The 25168-nt window shown below is 46.2% G+C and overlaps 1 pseudogene; it reads right to left on the bottom strand.

Moving 5' to 3' along the window:
* LOC137095615 (ATP-binding cassette sub-family C member 6-like) overlaps positions 1-25168 on the bottom strand; it is an 89594-nt pseudogene that overhangs the window by 33827 nt on the left and 30599 nt on the right.

The following is a 25168-nucleotide window of genomic DNA, read 5'->3' as shown; positions in this document are numbered from 1 at the left end:
ACTCTTAAATCTAGTTCAGTTCATTCATATAAATTCATATAAATAGTAAATTACAGCACAGAGTTATTTCATTTGTCACTGTCAATATGCTATACCAAAAACATTGTCCACTTCGTGGTGCAGAATTATTTCATATGTTACTATCTATGGGTTATGCCAACTACAATATCCAATTCACTGTACAATACAATATGACAACATTCCTCATAGGAGTTGTGAAAATTTGTCTTGGGGGGGCTTGCATCTCCCTTAGTGTGTATTATACCCCCTGCAGTTTTTCTCCTTTGAGAGTTCCTGGCTTTTGGTTAGGTAAGGTAAGGTCAGTTGTGTTTTTAGGAAAAGCTGCTCTCTCACCTTTCTTATTTCTTCTGTCTTTATCCTTGTTGTTGTCCTGCTGGTGTCTTGCTCTTCTCCACTTTCGCTTTTTGTTTCCTTCTCCTGATCAGGTTCTTAGGAGTATATTACTCCTTCAATTCCTTCAATTTCTGTGTTGTTTAAAGGGACTGTGTCCACTTCACCGGCTTCTCGCTTCCAGCTTCCTCCTTCTCCTAATCCGTTTGTCTCTGCCTTTACTCGGCGCTGTTTCGATTCCGCTATCGGTTTCTCTTGTTTACCTCCACCGCTCGGCGTTCGCTCACCACGCCTGGGCTCCCCTCTCCGCGTTCTTCTGCGAGGCAGCTCCTCTCTTCCCTCCCTTGCGCAGGGCGCAGTCGGGGAAGGGGAGGCCAGTCGGTCCCGAAAATCCACCGGAGGAATAGGTAAGATAAGGTTGGATTGAGGAATTATTATTGAGGTAATAGAGCAGAAGGTGGGATAGTGGCGTATTGTAGAGTTGGTAGGGAAGGTAGTTGGATGTGGCGCTAGGGGTGCGGCTTGACGCGGTTTTTCTCGGGTTTTGAAGTTGCTCCTGGTTACTTTTGGTTACTCCTCAAGCGCACTTTCCTTCCCGTCTCGTCTGGTTTCCTCGTAGTTGTAGCGAGCATGCAACCATCCCGGTCCCCACCATTCCCAATATTATTGTGGTACACAGTAGCGGTAAATATAATTAGGAGTTCAGAAAGAAGGAGCAATTTGAGGGCGGATTGGAGCTTTTTGACGTTATAGTTAATGTAGTTAACTATAATTGCTGGTAGTGCTAGTAATGCTGCTGCTCCGTCTTCTGCCCTACTTTCTTCCGCATACTTTGTCACTGGATTGTGGACAACAGAGTAGATAGGCAGATGGATAGATGATATTTTATCCTCTTCCTTTCTAGTTCTCTTTCTTTTCTCTTTTCCTTCCCCTTCTCTCTGGTTTCTGGCTTTTTAACCTCTTCTTAGCCTCTTCTTCGCCTCTTCTTAGCTTCTTCTTAGCCTCTTAGCTTCCTAGCTTCCTAGCTTCTTACTATTAGTTTTCCCGTCGGTTCTTTACTGCTCAACGGTTTTCTATATAGTGCCAAAGGACCATGATGACCCTCGTCTTCTCCTCCTCTCTCTCCCAAGGTAGCGTTAGCTCTCCTTTTCAACCTGGTTTGCCTTTCTTCTTTACTACTTATTCTTTCCCAAAGTACATACAAAAGTGCCTTCTTGGGTTTAAAATAGCGGCTGGCGTTCTCTCCCCGGGTTTCCCCAGGTAACCTTACCGCGCTCTGCACGACTCCTCTATTTGCCGTTGTCGTTCTGTCGGGTCTGGTCCATATAGATATTAGAGGGTCTTTAGCGCCCACCCGCCTCTTGCTGCCGGGATGGGGGGAGCTGGGGAGGTGCCCCGCTCAACCAAGAGCCGCGGAAAAGCGGGTTGCTGAAAGGCGTTGCGAGGAGCCTCAGCAAACCGTGGCGTCCACCATCACGCCGCTACCGGAAGTCCCAGAATTAAATTCAGTTAAACTCCCAGTGATTATACTGACTGGAGGACTATGCGAATTGTATTTCGAAGAGTAACTGTGCACCCATCTATGACCCTTTCGTCTGTATGGCAGAGCATTGGACAGGGTGTCCCTTACAGTTTCTTTCAACACTCTAATTCTATGTCTCTCAGTATAGTCTTGACCAAATAACACACACTGGAAGGTACTTTATCTCACATCAGAGTCTTCCTCCATCTCTGGACAATATAATTTGCAACATGGATCAGGGTGGACAACATTGTCTGTAGCCAGGCCCGTAGCCAGGATTTCGTTTGGGGGGGGGGGGGGGCTGAATTTTTTTCAGGGGGGGGGGGTTCGGGGGGGCTGAGTTTCGGGGGGGGGGCTGAGTCTGAGTGAAAGAGGGTCTAGCCTAGCAAACCTTTTGTATCATTACCCCAATACCCCCATGCATATGGGATATATTGAGTATGGTGATCAGATCATGATATGAATAAACATAACAGTTTAAATAATGCACCAGTAAGGCCTTTTCGCGAACCATCATGAGAATTGGGGGGGGGGCTGAAGCCCCCCGAGCCCCCCGAGCCCCCTCCCCCCCGGCTACATGCCTGTCTGTAGCTTTAAATAATTCTTCCTCTGTGTGTCACCTTTGCCTGTTTTTGGTCTTAAACTATCTAGCAGCTTGTGATCCCTTTATTTTATCAGTTTTAGATAAACTATTTCATGTAATGTTTTTGACAGGAAATAAATAACCATACTAGTTTATGGCCCATGTGGCACAAGCATCTCAATCTTCCATTAAAGGAAATGCTTGGGAACAGGCAGACAATGGCTAGGGGTGGCTTCGGTTTTCCTCCCTCAAATAGGGCTCACTTAAGCACCTATGAGCACATCAAAGATCAGCCCTTTCTGATACAGCAGGCTGGATTTGCCCCACAGCCAATGCATTTGACACATGTGCTTTAGAAGCTTGATACAGCAAGCTGGAGGATTTGGGGAGTTTTGTTCAACATTTAAACTTTTACAAGCTGTGCAGGTACAGCTGTACCAGGGGCTCCAATTTTGTTTGCTTTGCATTAAATGTTTGTTTGCAATCCCAGGCTTGGGATTTTGCAGCAGGGTGGCTTCCTGTTATAGTTTGCAATCATAGGGCAAGCCACCTGTCAATTATAGTTAGGTTCCCTGGTCCCACCCCCTTTTTGGGTTTTTGGAGGGAATAGGAGCCTTTTTGGGTTCAGTCCACACAGAGCAGCTTTCCATGCAGGACATAATACCAAGAGCTCCTGTAGAAATCTTCGTCTTCTACGGCTTGGCTGGGGAGATATACAGTCTACAGCTTGGCTGGGGTTTTACAGCCCACAGCTTGGCCGAGGATCATACAGCCTTACAGCTCCTTTGCTGAGGGACTTCAGCCAGCCATCACCGAAACCTGAACTCCTTTCCCCCTGGAAGTCTACAAAGCTCTGCTTGGTAAGGGTCGCTCGCAGAAGCCAGACGCAATTGGCACCGCGTGTAGGGGCTCCATGCCAACAGAGGCAAGTACAGACTGCTCAGATTAGAAGTTAAGGATTTTCCTATTAGTTAATTACAGTTAAGAAGATAGTGCCTGTTCCCAGTGAACAAGATTGCAAGAGCCAATAGACTGTTAAGAAGGCTTGAAAGTACCTGTTTGTTTTCATTAATAAAGAACATTGTTGAACCTTTAAGCAATCTAAAGACTCTGTTTGGGTGAATCCAAGGGCCTGTAATCTGAGGCAGCCCCAGCATCCCGTTGGGCACACAGAATTTATGTCCTTTCTACAGTCTTATGCACAGACCCAGTGTGTGACAACACACAAGCTCTGATCTGATCACGGAAGGCCAATAGTGGAGTCTGCCATACCTTGAAAATCCTGGTCCTTTCCTCCTTCTGCGCCGTGCAATCTCAAGAAGTCTGCAAATGCTCCCTGTCTTGCCACAATTTCCTGCCAAGAACCTGTTTCAGAGATCTCTCCATCCATTACCACGATGATATGATCCATTCTGAGCAAAAAATGGACTGCATTTGTCACCAGAAGATGGGTCTGGAAAGAAAGGGGAACCAGTGCTATCATTGACTAGGCTGCATCATGGTGCCTTTCTTCCACATGTTGTTGACTCTTCTCCCCAGCAGTCTCTGACAACATAGTTAATGATAAAGAATGATGGGATAGTATTTGTTCATTAACATCTGGAGATGTTCCAGAAGCATTCTCTCCTGATGTTTCACCTGCATCTATGGCAGGCATCCTGACCTCCCAACTTCTGAGGATGCCTACCAGAGATGCAGGCGAAATGTCAGGAGAGAATGTTTCTAGAACATGACCTTACAGCCCAGAAAATACACAACAACCCAGTGATTCTGGCCACGGAATCCTTTGACAATACATTGAACTGGAGAATTTTTCTGTTTCTGGACAGCACATTTGGTTGTCATTTCTTATCAGCGATGAGAAGAGTGAAATAAATCTGAACAGCATTTATGTCCGCCTTCATATACATTTCACCATTTTATTTCATTCTGAAAATATTTGCAGTATACAGTCAGGTATCAAGAGTTTTTGGACAGGTATGCAACCAGTCTGATGAGAGGTAATTAACAGTGTGTCTTGAACAGCAAAATTGCCAGTTCATTGCAACAAACCAGTTCTGTTTCCACCACCAGGAACCGTAAAGGTAGTGGGTTTGGATTATCCAGGAAGACACAAAAAACACATTTCATAAAATAATAATTGTTCTCCATAACATACCGTTATGGGAACAATACTGGCTAAATTACACTGTTTAGCCGGTATTGCACCACCTGACATCCGCCGGGAAGTAGCAGCCAATAGTGAAAGGACCAAGGCAGAGACCTCTCCAGCTCATCCCCTGTTTGGGTATCAGCCAGCATGTCAACGACTTAAATCTAGAAATAGTTTTCTAAGATCTACAGAGACACTCGCTGGAACACCTCAGCAAGCGAGAGTCCAAAAGTGGCAGGTTCAAACCCAGAACCTCAACCAATGGCTGATACCAAATGAGAAATTCCCCCCTGGGCACACAGAAGACTGGGCGGCTTGGAAGGCACTGAACAGACTGCGCTCTGGCACCACGAGATGGAGAGCCAACCTCAAGAAATGGGGCTACAAAGTGGAGTCCATGACATACAAATGTGGAGAAGAGCAAACCACAGATCACCTATTACAATGCAGTCTGAGCCCCACCACATACACAATGGAGGACCTTCTTGCAGCAACACAAGAAGCACTCCAAGTGGCCAGATACTGGTCAAAGGACATTCAACCAACTACCAAACTCACACATTTTGTATTTTGTCTGTTTGTTTGCTTTGTTCTGTTAGAAATGTAAAATAATTTGACTGGTTTTTCTGACACAACAAATAAAATAAAATAAATGAACCTTGATGGGGCAATTTATTTTCCCCATCTGTCATACTGGGATTTCATTTAACCTCAGCAAGAATATGGAAGACTGAAGGCTCTTATTGAGATTAAGTAGTTCCAAATACAGACCAGGGTTGCCAAGTGCCTTCTAAAGTATTTCTGGTGTGCATATCCCATCATCCTTGGTCAATGGTCATGGTGCTTGGGCTTATGAGAGATGCACCTGGAAGGCACTAGATTATATATCTACTCCTGGCATAGAATATATTATTTTTGTACATACTGCACCCAATGATAAGGATTTTAAGATTCTTTCCAAGTGATAAAACAAGTATCTTGGAAGAGACGGAAGAAGCTGAGCTTCGAATACCTTGTTTTTTGATAAACCGGTTGGTCCAATGACTTCCTTAAAGATGTGCTGGCCAATCTGAACACCCACAGCAGAAAGGGGGTCATCCAGAAGGTAAACCTCTGCCTTCTTGTAAACAGCACGGGCCAAACTCTGTTTCTGTCCCCCGGAAAGATTTATGCCCTGTTTTGGAAGAGAAAATGCTGTATTACTATCCTTGTCATAATCATTTGCACACAGCCAATGATGATGTTGATGATGCAACTGGAAAAGCTTGCATGATACGAGGATTTAAAGATCGAACTGCAAAGACTTTGGCACAAGCCAGTAAAGTTGGTACCAATGGTAATCAGCACACTGGGCGCAGGGCCTAAAAGTCTTGGCCTGCACTTAAAAACAATCAGCACTGACAAAATTACCACCAGTCAGCTGCCAAAGGCCACCCTACTAGAATCTGCACACATTATTTGCCAATACATCACACAGTCCTAGACACTTGGGAAGTGTCTGACATGTGATCAAATACAAAAGCCAGCATAGTGACTGTTTGCTGTGGACTGATATTGTTGTGTATCAAATAATAATAATAATAATAATAATAATAATAATAATGCTTTATTTATATTCCTCCCAATTTATATATATGTCTTATATACTATACTTATTCCAATAAAGCCGAGTTAGTGTCTGAAAGCAGCGTCCTGGATGTTTGTATAGCCATTGCGTAATGAGATGGGATTTAATGTTTTTATAGACCAGGCACTGAAGAAGCACATGTTCCGTTGTTTCTATGTACCTTGAGTCACAGGGGCACCATCTCTTGGAGTCTGGAGCCTTCTGGAAATGGAAGGAGAGAGAGGGATACTCAAACTTTTTTAAACAGAGGGTCCTCAAACTTTTTAAACAGAAGGCCAGGTCATAGTTCCTTAAACTGTTGGAGGGCCGGATTACAATTTGAAAAAAACATGAATGAATTTCTATGCACACTGCACATATCTTATTTGTAGTGCAAAAAATACACTTAAAAACAATACAATAATTAAAATGAAGAACAGTTTTAACAAATATAAACTTATTAGTATTTCAAGTGTGGGTCTGCTTTTGGCTGATGAGATAGGATTGTTGTTGTTGTTGTTGTTGTTGTTGTTGTTGTTGTATGCTTTCAAGTCATTTCAGATTTACGTTAACCCTAAGCGAGGACCGGGTAAATGACCTTGGAGGGCTGTATCTGGCCCTTGGGCCTTAGTTTGAAGACCTGAATTCTCAGGAAGACAGCCTCCAGGCGTAAGATGGCATTGGAGATACATCTTGGTACTTGGAGGGCCATACAATTTGGATTGTAAACTCTCCAATTTTATTTCCATCTATATTCCAGAGATGAAGCTTGGGTCTTTTCGCAAATACCATGATTTTAGTTTACATGTAGTTGAGTTGTAGCTGGTTCACATTTATCACACACGAGTTCAGAACTAGCTCCTAGAAAGAAAACAGCCTCATACAAAGAAAAAACCAAAATACAGAAATGCATGTTCGCTCGGATCATTTCAGACAGGCACTTCCAAAATCTACCTACTCCCTCCCCACAAACAATGAGTTTATATAAAAAAAAGAACTATTACTAGGAAGGCCATCTTGAGGTCATAATAACTTTCTCTCCTAGTTCTGCCTGACCTCCATTAGGGAAGCTGTCCAGGTCCGGCAGCGCACAAGTGTCCACCACCCGGTTGAACCAGTTCCTGTCCACTTTTTGTCCAAACGTGATGTTGTCTTCAATCGAAGCATTTTGGATCCAGGATTCCTGGGGAACAAATGCTACTGTGCCCTGCAAAATGGAAGTTGGAGATATGTACAGAAAGCAACACAGACACAATGCATGTACTGGCTGTATATGGGTTTCTACAGCATGCTAGATTCACATTAAATTACATTAAAAATAGAAATTAAATATGCCCAATATGAGAAACATTTTACAACAAGAGGCATCCCCTTGAATTTCTGCACAATGATACAACATAAACAGGGCATAAATTCTGCCAAGTTTCAGAACAATTAGTCGATCCACTGATTTTTAAGATTTTTTTTCAATTTAAGCACATGTGATTAACCTAATCCAACCTTCCAAAATGTAGCTACTTCAGCACTCTGCAATACTATCCTATCTTATAATTAAATCCCTACAATAAAGCTTAGTCAGTGTAGACTCATATAATGCAGTTTTAATAGAATTGAATTGCATTTATGGGCCCACACTCACCATATAATGCAGTTCAAACAATGTAGTTCCAACATTAGTTTCTTTGTCCAAGCCATTGGCATGTTTGCATCAAGATATTTCACCAATGCATGCATTCCAATAATTATCACATTTGAAACTGCAAGCAAACTACAATCCCCTTGAACTTTGCTGAACATCACAAATTTACCTTAAATACTAGAAAGCTTTCCATTTTCTGTAGTTCACCAAGTAATGCTGAGAGTAGAGATGATTTCCCAGCCCCAACCTGGCCAATCACAGCACACAGGCCGCCTTGGGTAATGCTTAGATTGATCCTAGAAAAAATAGCAATATAAGAGAACACCTACATCATCCAATAAAATCTCAGCAATAATAATCCAGAAATCCAAGAAAAGAGTTAACAACAAAAACAAGAAAACAAGCAAAGCTATGTTTATGAGGTTTTACCTTTTAAGGCATGGAGGGCTTTCTCTGTTCCATGTGAAACTTCCATTCCTTATAGTGATACAGTCTTGGGCTAAAAGACAAAAAGGAAATGGAGAGGCACCCCTAATCCATATTTTGGTGTTGTCACTATTATTACAGAGATACTTGCAGGAACATCTAAGCAAGTGAGAGTTCAGAAATGGCAGGCTAAAACTCTGATTGGCCAGCTTCAATAGGAGCCCCTGGTGGAGAAAACAGTGAATGGCAGAAACGGGGACATGAGAAGGAAATTTGCATATGGTCTCTGATTGGCCAGCTTCAATAGGAGCCCCTGGTGGAGAAAACAGTGAATGGCAGAAACGGGGACATGAGAAGGAAATTTGCATATGGTCTCTGATTGGCCAGCCTCAATTCCATGATTCCGAGATGACAAAGAGAGGAAAGGAAAAGGCCAGAGGGGGCTGAGTCAGAACATTACCAATACAGACCAGACTTGGCATACATAGCCCCCATGACCCACTTGACATCCTACTGCAGTTTGGAGGAGGATGAACCATGGATGATGGGACTTGCAGTACCATCACTCACATTCTGAGACCGCTGATAACCTCATCCAATGACTGATCATGACCAAACTTGGCACATAGACCTCTCATGACCCACTTTACGTCCTGGTGTGGTTTGGCCGAGGATGGACCATGGATTATGGGACTTGCTGTACCTTTGCTCAATTCTTGAGACCACTGCAATCCTCATCCAATTACCGATAAAGACCAAACTTGGCACACTGAGTCTCTATGACCCACTCTACATCCTGGTGCAGTTTGGAGGAGGATGCACCATGGACGATGGAACTTGCAATACCTGCACTCCCTTCCTATGACCATTACAACTGCCAACAATGATGGATCAGGACCACAATTTACACAGAGAGCCCACATGACCCACTCTACATCCTGGTGCGGATTGAAAGAATTTGACAATGGATGATGGGACTTGCAGTCACTTCATTCACTTCCTGAGACCACTGAGACCCTCGCCAATGACTGATCAAGACCAAACTTGGCACAAAGAGTCCCCATGACCCACTCTACATCCTGGTGCACTTTCGAGGAGGACAGACCATGGATGATGGGACTTCAAGTACCTCCACTCCCTTCCCAAGACTGCTGCAACCCTTACTAATGTCCGATCAAGACCAAACTTAGCGCACAGAGCCACCTTAACCCACTCTACATCCCGATGCTGTTTGGAGAAGGACGGACGATGGATGATGGGACTTCCAGTGCAGTTCAGGGCAGGATGGGCCACTAATGATGGGATTTGCAGTACCTTCACCCGATTCACTTCCCATAGAACATTATAGCCACTACAAATCACAGACCAGGCCCAAACTTGGCACACAGAATACTTATGGCCCACTCTACATCCTACTGCAGCTTGGAGGAGTATGAACCATGGATGATGGGACTTGCAGTACCATCACTCACATTCTGAGACCGCTATTAACCTCATCCAATGACTGATCAGGACCAAACTTGGCACATAGACCTCTCATGACCCACTTTATGTCCTGGTGTGGTTTGGTCGGGGATGGACCATGGATTATGGGACTTGCAGTATCATTGCTCAATTCTTGAGACCACTGCAACCCTCATCCAATTACCGATAAAGACCAAACTTGGCACACTGAGTCTCCATGACCCACTCTACATCCTGGTGCAGTTTGGAGGAGGACAGACCATGGATGATGGGACTTCAAGTACCTCCACTCCCTTCCAAAGATTGCTGCAACCCTCTTCTAATGACCAATCAAGACCAAACCTGCCACATACAGCCCCCATGATCCACTCTACATTCCGCTGTTGTTTGAAAGAGGATGGACTTTGGATGATGGGACTTGCAGTACCTTCACTCACTTACTGACACGACTGCCACCCTCATCTAATGACTGATAAAGACCAAACTTGGCACACAGAGCCCCCATGACCCACTCTATATCCTGCTGCTGTTTGGAGGAGGATGGGCCATGGATGATGGGACTTCAAGTACCTTCACTCACTTCCTGAAAATAATGCAGCCGTTATCCAAAGACCAATAAAGACCAAACTTGGCATACAGAACCGCCATTACCCACTTTCTCTAATAACCCGGGCAACGCCGGGTCCCCAAGCTAGTATATAATAAAAGTCAAAACTTGTATGCGGCGGATGTGTGGCGGTGTATGTGCCGGCTTTCTGATTGGCCAGCCTGAAAGTTCCACGATTCTGATTGGCTGCTGCTGTGGTGCTATTTACATATGGTCCCTGATTGGCCTGCTTCAACAGGAGCCCCTGGTGGAGAAAAGGGTTCATGACAGGAATGGGGACATGACAGAAGGAAATTTGCATTTGGTCTCTGATTGGCCAGCCTCAATTCCAAGATTCTGAATGGCTGCCGCTGTGGTGCTATTTGCATATGCTCCCTGATTGGCCTGCTTCAACAGGAGCCCCTGGTGGAGAAAAGGGTTCATGACAGAAACAGGGACATGACAGAAGGAAATTTGCATTTGGTCTCTGATTGGCCAACCTCAATTCCAAGGTTCCGAGATGACAAAGAGGAAAGGAAAAGGCCAGGGGAGGCTGGGTCAGAAAATTACCAATACAGAGCCCACAAGACCCACTCGACATCCTACTGCAGTTTGGAGGAGGATGAACCATGGATGATGGGACTTACAGTCCCATCACTCACATTCTGAGACTGCTGTTAACCTCATCCAATGACTGATCAGGACCAAACTTGGCACATAGACCTCTCATGACCCACTTTACGTCCCGGTGTGTTTTGGCCAGGGATGGACCATGGATTATGGGACTTGCAGTACCTTTGCTCAATTCCTGCAACCCTCATCCAATTACCGATAAAGACCAAACTTGGCACACTGAGTCTCCATGATGCACTCTACATCCTGGTGCGGTTTGGTGGAGGATGCACCATGGACGATGGGACTTGCAATACCTGCACTCCCTTCCTGAGACCATTACAACTGCCAACAGTGATGGATCAGAATCACAATTCGCACAGAGAGCCCGCATGACCCACTCTACATCGGTGTGGTTTGGAAAAATTTGGAAATGGATGATGAGACTTGCAGTCACTTCACGCACTTCCTGAGACCACCAAGACCCTCACCAATGACCGATCAAGACCAAATTTGGCACACAGAGTTCCCATGACGAACTCTACATCCTGGTACACTTTCAAGGAGGACAGACCATGGATGATGGGACTTCAAGTACCTCCACTCCCTTCCCAAGACTGCTGCAACCCTCATTTAATGTCCGATCAAGACCAAACTTGGCACACAGAGCCCCCATGACCCACTCTACATCTTGATGCTGTTTGGAGGAAGGTTGACCATGGATTATGGGACTTGCAGTACCTTTACTCATTTACTGAAACCACTGCGACCCTAATCCAATGACTGATAAAGACCAAACTTAGCACACAGAGCCCCCATGGATGATGGGACTTGCAGTACCTTCACTCACTTCCTGAAAACAATGCCACCGTCATCCAATGACCAATAAAGACCAAACTTGGCATACAGAAGCGCCATTACCCACTTTCTCTAATAACCCCGGGCAGCGCCGGGTCCTCAAGCTAGTCTATACATATAATAAAAGTCAAAACTTGTATGTGGCGGATGTGTGGCGGTGTGGCGGGAGGAGTATGTGCCAGTGTTTTGATTGGCCAGCCTGAAAGTTCCAACATTCGGATTGGCTGCCACAGTGGTGCTATTTGCATATGGTCTCTGATTGGCCAGCTTCAAGAGGAGCCCCTGGTGGAGAAAAGAGTTCATGGAAGAAATGGGGACATGAGAAGGAAATTTGCATATGGTCTCTGATTGGCCAGCCTCAAACCCAACATTCCGAGATGACAAAGAGTGGAAAGGAAAGGCCGGGGGCTGGGTCAGAACAATCCCAATACAGACTGAAATAGGCACACAGAGCCACCATGACCCACTCTACATCCTACTGCAGTTTGGAGGAGGATGAACCATGGATGATGGGACTTGCGGTACCATCACTCACATTCTGAGACTGCTGTTAACCTCATCCAATGACTGATCAGGACCAAACATGGCACATAGACCTCTCATGCCCCACTTTACATCCTGCTGTGGTTTGGTCGGGGATAGACCTTGGATTATGGGACTTGCAGTACCTTTGCTCAATTCTTGAGACCACTGCAACCCTCATGCAATTACCGATAAAGACCAAACTTTGCACACTGAGTCTCCATGACACACTCTACATCCTGGTGCGGTTTGGGGGAGGATGCACCATGGATGATGGGACTTGCAATACCTGCACTCCCTTCCTGAGACCATTACAACTGCCAACAGTGATGGATCAGGATCACAATTCGCACAGAGAGCCCACATGACCCACTCTACATCCTGGTGCAGTTTGGAAAAATATGGAAATGGATGATGGGACTTGAAGTCACTTCACTCACTTCCTGAGACCACTGAGACCCTCGCCAATGACGGATCAAGACCAAACTTGGCACACAGAGTCCCCATGACCCACTCTACATCCTGGTGCACGTTTGAGGAGGACAGACCATGGATGATGGGACTTGAAATACCTCCACTCCCTTCCCAAGACTGCTGCAACCCTCATCTAATATCCGAACAAAACCAAACTTGGCACACAGAGCCCCCATGACCCACTCTACATCCTACTGCGGTTTGGAGTAGGGCATACAATGGATGATGGGACTTGAAGTACCTCTACTCGCTTTCCGAGACTGCTGCGACCCTCAACAATGACTGAACAACACCAAACTTGGCACATAGACCTCTCATGACCCACTTTATGCCATGGTGTGGTTTGACTGTGGATCGAGCATGGATTATGGGACTTGCAGTATCTTCGCTCAATTCCTGAGACCACTGCAACCATCATCCAATTTCCGATAAGGACCAAACTTGGCACACCGGGTCTCCATGATGCACTCTACATCCTGGTGCGGTTTGGAGGATGATGCACCATGGACGATGGGACTTGCAGTTCCTTCACTCACTTAGTGAAACTACTGAGACCCTCATCCAATGACTGATGAAGACCAAACTTGGCACACAGAACCTCCATGGCCAACTCAACATTCTGGTGAGGTTTGGGGGAGAACAGACTATGGATGATGGGATTTCAAGGACCTCCACTCACTTCCCAAGACTGCTGCAACCCACATCTAATGACCAATCAAGACCAAACTTGGCACACAGAGCCCCCATGAGAGACTCAACATCCTGGTGCTGTTTGGAGGAGGACGGACAATGGATGATGGGACTTGCAGTACCTTCACTTACTTCCTGAAACCACAGTGACATTCATCCAAATACCAATAAAGACCAAACTTGGCACAGAGAGCCCCCATGGCCAACTCAACATTCTGGTGATGTTTGAGGGAGACTATGGATGATGGGACTTGCAGTACCTTAACTCACTTTCTGAGACTGCTGTGACCCTCATCCAATGACTGATCAAGACCAAACTTCTCCATCCTGGTGCAGTTTGGAGGACGATGGGACTCACAGTACCTTCACTAACTTCCTGAGACCACTGCGAGCCATATTAATAACTGATAAACACCAGCCTTGATATACAATTCCTTTCTCTCATAACCCAGGCAGCGCCGGGTCCCCAAGCTAGTATATAATAAAAGTCAAAACTTGTATGCGGCGGATGTGTGGCGGTGTATGTGCCGGCTTTCTGATTGGCCAGCCTGAAAGTTCCAAGATTCTGACTGGCTGCTGCTGTGGTGCTATTTGCATATGATCCCTGATTGGCCTGCTTCAACAGGAGCCCCTGGTGGAGAAAAGGGTTCATGACAGAAACAGGGACATGACAGAAGGCAATTTGCATATGGTCTCTGATTGGCCAGGCTCAATTCCAAGATTCTGAGATGGCAAAGAGAGGAAAGGAAAGGCCGGGGGCTGGGTCAGAACACTACCAATACAGACCGAAATAGGCACCCAGAGCCCCCATCACCCACTCTACATCCTACTGCAGTTTGGAGGAGGATGAACTATGGATGATGGGACTTGCAGTACCATCACTCACATTCTGAGACCGCTGTTAACCACATCCAATGACTGCTCAGGACCAAACTTGGCACATAGACCTCTCATGACCCACTTTACGTCCTGGTGTGGTTTGGCTGGGGATGGACCATGGATTATGGGACTTGCAGTACCTTTGCTCAATTCTTGAGACCACTGCAACCCTCATCCAATTACCGATAAAGATCAAACTTGGCACACTGAGTCTCCATGATGCACTCTACATCCTGGTGCAGTTTGGAGGAGGACGCACCATGGACTATGGGGCTTGCAATACCTGCACTCCCTTCCTACGACCATTACAACAATGATGGGTCAGGACCACAATTTACACAGAGAGCCTGCATGACCCATTCTACATCCTGGTGCAGTTTGGAAGAATTTGTCAATGGATGATGGGACTTGCAGTCACTGCACTCACTTCCTGAGACCACTGAAACCCTCATCTAATGACTGATCAAGGCCAAATTTGCACACAAAGCCCCCATAACCCACTCTACATCCTGGTGCACTTTTGAGGAGGATGGACCATGGATGATGGGACTTCAAGTACCTCCACTCCCCAAAACTGCTGCAGCCCTCATCTAATGACCAATCTTGGCACACAGAGCCCCCATGACCTACTCTACATATTGCTGCAGTTTTGGAGGAGGATTGACCGTGGATGATGGGACTTTCAGTACCTTCACTCACATTCTGAGACCTCTGCGAACCTCATCCAATGACTGATCAGGACCAAACTTGGCACATAGCCCTCTCATAACCCACTTTATGTCCTGGTGTCGTTTGGAAAAATTTGGAGATGGATTATGGGACTTGCAGTACCTTCACTCACTTACTGAAACCACTGCGATCCTCATCTAATGACTGATAAAGACCAAATTTGGCACACAGAGCCCTCATGACCCACTCTACATCCTGCTGCTGTTTGTAGGAGGATGGGCCATGGATGATGGGACTTCAAGTTCCTTCACTCACTTACTGAAAACAATGCAGCCATTATCCAATGACCAATAAAGACCAAATTTGGCATACAGAACCACCATTACCCACTTTCTCTAATAACCCGGGCAGCGCCGGGTCCCCAAGCTAGTATATAATAAAAGTCAAAGTTTGTATGTGGCGGTGCGACCGGGTATGTGCCAGATTTCTGATTGGCTGCCACTGTGGTGCTATTTGCATATGGCCTCTGATTGGCCAGCTGTAACAGGAGCCCCTGGAGGAGAAAAGGGTTCATGAGAGAAACGGAGACACGAGAGAAGGAAATTTGCATATGGTCTCTGATTGGCCAGCCACAATTCCAAGATTCCGAGATGACAAAGAGAGGAAAGGAAAAGGCCAGGGGCTGGGTCAGAAAATTACCAATACAGACCAAACTGGGCACACAGAGCCCCCATGACCCACTCTACATCCTACTGCAGTTTGGAGGAGGATGGACCATGGATGATGGGACTTGCAATCCTATAACTCACTTTTTGAGACCGCTGTGAACCTCATCCAATGACCAAGACCAAAATTGGCACATAGATCTTTTATGACCCACTTTATGTCCTGGTGTGGTTTGGATGGGGATGGACCATGGATTATGGGACTTGCAGTACCTTTGCTCAATTCTTGAGACCACTGCAACCCTCATCCAATTACCAAAAAAGACCAAACTTGGCACACTGAGTCTCCATGACACACTCTACATACTGGTGTGGTTTGGAGGAGGATGCACCATGGACGATGGGACTTGCAATACCTGCACTCCCTTCCTGAGACTATTACAACTGTCAACAATGATAGATCAGGATCACAATTCACACAGAGAGCCTGCATGACCCACTCTACATCCTGGTGCTGTTTGGAAAATTTTGACAATGGATGATGGGACTTCCTGAGACCACTGAGACCCTTGCCAATGACTGATCAAGACCAAACTTGGCACACAGAGCCCCCATGACCCACTCTACATCCTGGTGCACTTTCGAAGAGGAAAGACCATGGATGATGGGACTTCAAGTACCTCTACTCCCTTCCCAAGACTGCTGCAACCTTCATCTAATGACCAATAAAGACCAAACTTGGCACACAGAGCCCCCATGACCCAACCTACATCCTGGTGCTATTTGAAGGAGGACAGATGATGGATGATGGGACTTTCAGTACCTTCACTCACTTCCTGAAACCACAGTGACACTCAGACCAAACTTGGCACAGAGAGCCCCCATGGCCAACTCAATAGTCTAATGAGGTTTGGAGGAGAACAATGGATGATGGGATTTCAAGTACCTCCACTCACTTCCCAAGACTTCTGCAGCACTCATCTAATGACCAATCAAGACCAAACATGGCACACAGAGCCACTATGACCCACTCTCCATCCTGGAGCAGTTTGGAGGAGGATGGATCACAGATGATGGGATTCACAGTACCTTCACTAACTTCCTGAGACCACTGCGAGCCATATAAATAACTGATAAAGACCAACCTTGATACACAATTCCTTTCTCAAATAACCCAGGCAGCGCCGGGTCCCCAAGCTAGTGATAAATAAATCTGCTTTGATAATCTGTTTTTTATAGCAGTGTAGAAGGGGCCTAAGTAAACCCAAGTAAGTATCCCATTCAGACTTTCAACTGATTGAGTAAAATTCTTCAACTAGCTAACTTTAAAGAGTTGCGAAGCTAAAAATAGAGAGGACAATATATAGAATAATTTAGAGAAAAAAGTAGGATATCAGTGTAACAAATAGAAAATCCCATTGTGTGGGTCCTTTCTCTCACACACTCTGTCATTTTGGGGATAAGGGGGTAGAATTCCATCTACAGAAACAAACTCCATCGTATTTACTGCCATCTAAACAATTGGATTCTGCATTAGTTTGATCCAGATCTTCAAGAGAAAGAAAAGCAGCTAAACGGTTTAAGGAAACTTTGGCCTGGAACAAAACATACACACGTTGCACTCCTGTTACAGTTGTGCAACCCAGCCTTGTGTAAAATCAATCCGTAACTCACCTGCACCACCGTGTTAATGGAAAATGGAAGAAAAGAATGAGCTGTGTTGAGTATGTTAACCAGAGCCAGAGAGACAAATGTTTTTCTCATTTGCCAGCGTGTAGACTGCAAACATGATGAATGAAATCTGTATGGGGGAATGGACAGGCAGGTAGTATGTTTTATTGATTAGCCCATTGGCTGTATCAAAAACATTTGACAAACACATACATATACACATACAGTATCACATAAGTTAAAATAAACAAGCTATTAACAAGGTCCCGATCTAAATCAAACATCTGCATCACCTCTACAGGAAAGGCAGGTGGAAAAGGGGGAAATAACACTATGTAATACAATTTTTGTCCCTGGGTTATAAATGTCATTTCATAATTGGTTCTATCCATTGTAGATCAGCCACCAGAGGCTGATGGTTTAGCTGATGATTCAAAGAGGATTATGAACTTTCCTGTGGCACAAAGTGATGGGCTTTCAAGTCCTGGAAATTCAAGTCTGGGAAATGATGGTTCTCTGTGAGAAAACCGGCTCAGAAAGGGCAGGGCCTCAAGAAAATCTGGGAGTAGCAACAGTAACAAGAAGGAATCGAGTGAAGAGCTGAGTGATAAGGAGGATTCCCACCTGTAGCTACAGAGATCAACAAAGGTCTCTGTTTACAAATCAGAGCTAAAAATAGATTGTGTCATTCAGAGAGATTATGTAGGAAAGTTGTGAAGGCAATTCATGGGAAACTGAGTGATTTCATGGGTGTCTATTAAACAAGTTGTTTACCTTAAGTTCAGTTCAGGCAACGCTGCATTAGTGTGAGAAGCTAAGCCTGAGTTCTCTTGTTCCTTATACAAGTCAAGCTTAGATTTTGGATTTTATATATATCCTGGAAGTTTTCTATGTTCTTGTTCATGTACTCCTGTTCAAGTTTTACTAGTTATGCCTTCCTGATAGTGGACTTATGCTGTATCTGTGATTTCCGGCTGTTCCTAGATTTTGTCATCTCTGCAACTTTATTAGACATTTGGATTATTTTTTGGTTATCACCTGTTGCTAAACCTTTTTGGATTATACATCTTCTTTCTTATTCCTGATTTTCATATGTTTTTTACAATTAACTGTTGACATATTCCTGGACTCTTGTGTGGTGTGCTGGTCATAGGTGTTTCCAGGTCTGGAATGCAACACTATCATAAAATCACAGGAAAAGGTTTTTCATGGAAACTGCAAAAGCCTAATCTTCACGAGATGGACATTATCCTGGAGCACATTTGGCTATAGTTTTTCAATGAAGGACCTGGTGGTCCTCCAGGTGTTTTGTACTTTGGCTCCCAGAATTCCATTGAATGACCATTGAACAAGCTGTCTAGACTTCCGGTAAGATGGCGGCGTGGTAGGAGCAGCGAACCTTAGCTCCTGCAGAGGAAAAGAAGTTTAACCAACCAACCAAAAAGAAGTTTAATCCAACCAAACCCGGCTGCCTGGGTCACAGAAAACCGCTCCTGTAATTGTCATTCCAGGGTCACGAAGGTGGCCTGGGAAACAACTGAAGGAGCGCTGAAGCAGTGCCAACAGAGGCAGAACTGGAAAGAAGAAGGAGGTAGAGCGGCTAGCCACCATTGCAGCTCGTGGGCTTACAAACTCCTCCCTCCCTACTCCTCACTCTCCTGGACCGCACGCTGGCCCCGCTCACCTGCTCCGGCGTCTGGGCGGGTTTGAGGCTGTTCGGGCGGAGGGCGAGTACCATCCTGCCGTGCCCTCTCGGGGACACGCTCCGCCGCGTCGGCCCCGGGGTCCAGGACGCGCCGGACCGAAGACGCGCTGGGCTGCAGGCCGGTGCCGGCTACTGACTGCGGTGGGTGGCTCCGTGGCCTTGCCTTGCCTTGCGGCCTTTGCGGCCCTCGTTCTCAGCCTTTGTTTTGCCTTGCGGCCTTTGTTTTGCCTTACGGCCTTTGCGGCCTCGTTTTCGGCCTTTGCGGCCTTTCGTCGGCGGCTCGCCGGGCTGTTGTGCCGCTGTTGTGCCGCTACTGTTGTTCCCTGCGGCGGCGGGGAGGAGGAATATCCGGAGCCGGCTGCAGACTGCGGTGGGTGGCTCCGTGGCCTGCTTTGTTCTGCGGCCTTCCGTCAGCGGCTCGCCGGGCTGTTGTGCCGCTACTGTGGTTTCCCTGCGGCTGCGGGGAGGAGAACTATCCGGAGCCAAGAGGGAGCGTTGCTGCTCTGTCTGACTGGCCCCTTGGGTTTCCGGGCCTCCATCATCCTGGCCCCATTGCTTTGGCCGTTGGCTGCTTCGACGGACGTTGACTGGGCTTCGGCCAGGTTTTCAGCGCTCTGGCCAGCTTTCCAACGCTCTGGCTCTCGGTCAGCTTACAAACTTGCTCCCTCCCTATTCCTCCCTCCCTATTCCTTGAGGGCTGGCTTTCGGCCAGCTTTCCAACGCGCTGGCCTCATCGCCCTCCAACGCGCTGCTGCCATCTTGAGGCTTGGATTGTTCGCCCAGGACTTGGTCAGCCCTTTCAACACCTTAAGCATATGACCTTTAACAGGCCTGGAAGTGTTTTACCCTGCAGGACAATCAGACAATAGAACCAACACTAGCTGCTGACTACGACTATCTTGCCACCACCTTATTGAAATCTGCCGCCATCGTATGAGATCTCCATCATCTCACTTCTCAACCATCAATTTCCGGAAAATTGTGTTGACCATCCTTTGGCCCCAGCACTTTGGCATTTTGGCATCTCGTTGTTTCCAATTTCAGATAGAATCTTAGATAGACTGTGTGGACCATCGTTTTTAATTCTGTCTATGCTGACCTTTTGATTGTGTGGACCATCCTTTGATTATTGCTCATTGCAAATTGATTACAACTCCATGACCAGTTGGTTATTTTGTGCACTTTATTAATTGTTGATCTTGCACTTTATGCCATTAGCACTTTAATCCACTTTCGGTGCACTTAGCCAACTATAGCACTTTAATCTTGATTGTATAGTTACTACTGAGGCAGGCCTCCATGACGCATTTTAGTTACATCTTGGGTTATTAAGCCATCGCATTTATATTGTTGTTCTATTGTACTGTGCAAAAACACCATCTGTAATTTTAACAGCGTCATCCCTGCTCTGACTGTGCGTAACAACTACCACCCATGTTTCCATCTGCTCTTTGGCATCTATTGACTTGGTTGCTAATCGCATATGTGGGTAAGGAGAAATGGAATAATGCGAGGGATCTCGAATATAGCTTAACGGGACTGAAGAACACTTGGAAGGTAAAGCTATGGCAAAGTGCAATTGTAACATGGTATGTAAACCATAACGATCCCTGGTTTATTAGTATAAGCACCGAATGCGTCATGGAGGAGGGAGAGGCTTCCGCTAACCGAGGAGCCCCCATAGAAGTCGCGGTGGGGAAGGGGAGATACGGGAAAAGGAGACCTTTAATTCGGCCTAGGGAACGTGGTACAACTTTAGTAATCCCAAATCGGTCTCCTGATACGGTAAGTAGGTGTAACCAGGATGGCGGTCCCTCGGGATTGAAAGTGGTGCTGTTGAACGCCAGATCTGTCAATGGCAAAACAACTTTCATCCAGGATTTAATCCTGGATGAGCGGGCAGATCTGGCGTGCATCACAGAGACCTGGCTGGACGAAGCTGGAGGTGTAAATCTGACCCAGCTTTGTCCACCCGGGTTCTCTGTGCAGCATCAACCGAGATCCGGAGGGCGGGGAGGCGGGGTTGCAGTAGTCTATAGAGATTCCATTTCTCTGACCAGGACCCCCATCCCGCAGTCAACAAATTTTGAATGCGTCCACCTGAGGGTGGGTGACCGGGACAGATTAGGGATTCTGTTAGTGTACCGTCCACCTCGCTGCACTACAGTCTCCCTACCTGAGCTAGCGGGGGTAGTCTCGGACCTGGCATTGGAGTCCCAGCGGCTGCTTGTGCTGGGGGACTTCAATGTCCACGCTGAGGCTGCCCTAACGGGAGCGGCTCAGGACTTCATGTCTACCATGGCGACCATGGGTCTGTCCCAACAAGTATCTGGCCCCACCCACAGTGCTGGACATACATTGGACTTGGTTTTCTGTCAGGGATGGGAGGAAGGTGGCGGTGTTGAGGAGTTATCCATCTCTCCGTTGCCATGGACCGACCATTTCCTGGTCAGCTTTAGACTTACTGCGCCCCCTAACCTCCGCAGAGGTGGAGGACCTATTAAATTGGTCCGCCCCAGGAGGCTTATGGATCCGGAAGGATTCCTGATGGCCCTCGGGGATTTTCCCGCCACCGCGGTTGGTGATCCTGTTGATGCCCTGGTCGCTCTCTGGAATGGGGAGATGACCAGGGCAATAGACACGATCGCTCCAGAACGTCCCCTCTCAAGTAGCCGATCCAAACCGGCCCCTTGGTTTACTGAGGAGCTGGCGGTGCTGAAGCGAAAGAAGAGGGAACTAGAGAGCGTGTGGCGTTCGGATCCGAGCGAGCCAAACCGAACACGGTTTGTGGCCTTTTTAAGGTCATATGCCGCGGCAATAAGAGCCGCTAAGAAAACTTTCTTCGCGGCCACTATTGCGTCTGCAAAGAACCGTCCGGCTGAACTGTTCCGAGTTGTCAGAGGCCTTTTAAAACCCACCATTCAGGATGGGTGCCCTGATGACTCGGCTGCTCGCTGTGAAGCTTTTGCTCGGTTCTTCGCAGACAAAGTCGCTTTGATCCGCTCTGGACTGGATGCCGCATTAACGGCAGTCTCTGAGGATGTAACACGAGCATCTGCTTGTCCGATTTTGATGGATTCATTTCAATTGGTTCAAACTGAGGATGTGGACAAGGTACTTGGAGGAATGAGAGCTACCACATGCATCCTAGACCCCTGCCCATCCTGGCTTCTAAAGGAGGCCAGAGGGGGATTGGCCGAGTGGGTTAAGGTGGTGGTCAATGCCTCCCTTCGGGAAGGCATTTTTCCAGCCAGCTTAAAGCAAGCTGTGATAAAACCGCTGTTGAAGAAGCCATCACTAGACCCCACTCAATTGGCAAACTATCGGCCTGTTTCCAATCTTCCCTTTTTGGGCAAAGTCATGGAACGTGTGGTGGCCTCACAACTCCAGGCATTCTTGGTAGACACGGATTATCTAGATCCGGCACAGTCTGGCTTTAGGCCGGGACATGGTACCGAGACAGCCTTGGTCGCCTTAGTGGATGATCTCCGTCGGGAGCTCGACAGGGGGAGTGTGTCCCTGTTGGTGCTACTCGACCTCTCAGCGGCCTTCGATACCGTCGACCACGGTATCCTTCTGGGACGCCTCGCGGGAATGGGTCTCGGAGGTACTGCTCTGCAGTGGCTCCGGTCATTCCTCGAGGGTCGGTCTCAGAAGGTGTCACTGGGGGACTCCTGCTCTACCCCACAATCTTTGTCTTGTGGGGTTCCGCAGGGTTCAATACTGTCCCCCATGTTGTTTAACATCTACATGAAGCCGCTGGGTGAGATCATCCGGAGTTTCGGGGTGCGGTGTCATCTGTACGCAGATGATGTCCAACTCTGTCACTCCTTCCCACCCGCTACTAAGGAGGCTGTCGAAGTCCTGAACCGGTGCTTGGCCGCTGTGACGGTCTGGATGGGGGCGAACAAATTGAAATTGAATCCAGACAAGACAGAGGTGCTCCTGGTCAGTCGCAAGGCCGAACAGGGTATAGGGTTACAGCCTGTGTTAGACGGGGTCGCACTCCCCCTGAAGACACAGGTTCGCAGTTTGGGTGTGATCCTGGACTCATCGCTGAGCCTGGAGCCCCAGGTTTCGGCGGTGACCAGGGGAGCATTCGCACAGTTAAGACTCGTGCGCCAACTGCGACCGTACCTTGGGAAGTCTGACTTGGCCACGGTAGTCCACGCTCTGGTTACATCCCGTCTTGATTACTGCAACGCTCTCTACGTGGGGTTGCCTTTGAAGACGGCCCGGAAGCTCCAACTAGTCCAACGGGCGGCAGCCATGGTATTAACAGGGGCTGGGCGCAGGGAGCACACAACTCCTCTGCTGTACCAGCTCCACTGGCTACCGATTAGCTACCGAGCCCAATTCAAAGTGCTGGTTTTGACCTTTAAAGCCCTAAACGGTTCTGGCCCTACATACCTATCCGAACGTATCTCGGCCTATCAGCCCACCAGGACCCTGCGATCTTCAGGAGAAGCCCTTCTCTCTATCCCACCTGCTTCACAGGTGCGGCTTGTGGGAACGAGAGATAGGGCTTTTTCTGTGGTGGCCCCCCGGCTTTGGAATGCCCTCCCTACTGAATTAAGATCAGCCACCTCGCTAATGGCATTTAGGAAAAAAACTAAAAACCTGGATATTCGAGCAAGTCTTCAATTGATCTTCGACGTGATGTGTCTGACCATGGATTGCAATCAAGGATAACGAATTGGATTACGATTTTAACTATGAGATGTCCCGATCTGTATTGGTGGCCCAATACTATGTATGTTTTTATATATTTTTCTAATTTTAATCTTATATGCTTAAAGTGAACTGTATATTTTAACATGTTGTAAACCGCAATGAGTCGCCGCACAGGCTGAGATATTAGCGGTATACAAGCATACCAAATAAATAAATAAATAAATAAATAGCTCATCGAGTCTCAACCAACTCAATATAGTTTATGCCCAAAAAAAAAAAAGGTTTCTGGAGTAGAACAACTACTTTCAAAGTAAGAACTGCACAACTGAACAGAAAATAACACTTTTAAACCAGGAACAGAATGTTTTTCAAATGTTATATAGTGTAATATAATAAATGCATATTTTGTTTGGTTGGATAAAAGCTCTCACCAGAAATGTTGATGACTGGAAAGAAATGAGAGATGCTGAGAAAAGGAACTGGGACTTCCGGAGTGCTTGCAGTTTGGACACTCATCACTCTGCCCATAAACGTCTCTTCCCAGCCATGGAACTTCAGGGTTTTGATATTGCTGAGAATGGCACTGGTAAGTTTGGCACGGCTGTCCTTATGTGTCATCTGAACTTCCTTTTCTCCCCAGTTTTTAAAATTATTGGTTAGATGTAAGTAATTTGTAGCATTATCACAATTACATATACGCAACAATATTATTATTATTATTATTATTATTTATCTCATATAGCACATTATGTTGATTACATTTTTTTTACTGTTCTATCCATCTATTACTTATACCTATCCATTTTTTCCTCCCCACTCTCTCTGGGACAGTTATAACTCTGTCCTCATATCATGTAAGCTTTTATTATTTACAATGTATAATATATAAATTTATTTATAATAACTGATGAAGCTTAGTGAAATGTAAGTTATACTTATCTAGATAAATTAATGGTCTGATCTGGCATAAGATAGTTTTCCTAGGTTAATCAAAAGTTTGACAAGCTATTAAAAAATTAATAGGCGATCATTGGTTGGTAACAGAGCATACTGAGTCCTCTTCTTGGCAATAAAAAATTAAGTGGCAAAAGGAATAAAAAAAACTGCCATCAAAGCAGATGGTCCCAGGAGCTAGTGGAATGCAGAAAAACAAAACAAAAGCATCATTTAAGTTAAAAATAGGTAATGAGAATATGCTTGTGCAAACGTGCATGTGTTCTAAATACTGTAATCAGGAGGTCTAAAAAGTGCAAATAGAGTCCTCTACACCAGTGGTTCCCAACCTTTTTTGACCAGGGACCACTCTCCAACATTAGTACCAAAAGGGTTACGAATTAGTTTTGGTCAACTTTAAATTTGGTTTGGTAATTTAATGTGCTGATTCAGAAAATTGCATTGGATAGAGCACATCAGCTCTAGT

The sequence above is a fragment of the Anolis sagrei genome, chromosome Y (assembly GCF_037176765.1).
Source record: "Anolis sagrei isolate rAnoSag1 chromosome Y, rAnoSag1.mat, whole genome shotgun sequence".
Taxonomy (NCBI): Eukaryota; Metazoa; Chordata; class Lepidosauria; order Squamata; family Dactyloidae; genus Anolis; species Anolis sagrei.
Note: the sequence above shows the minus strand (reverse complement) of the source record. Positions and strands in the feature narration are given on the sequence as shown.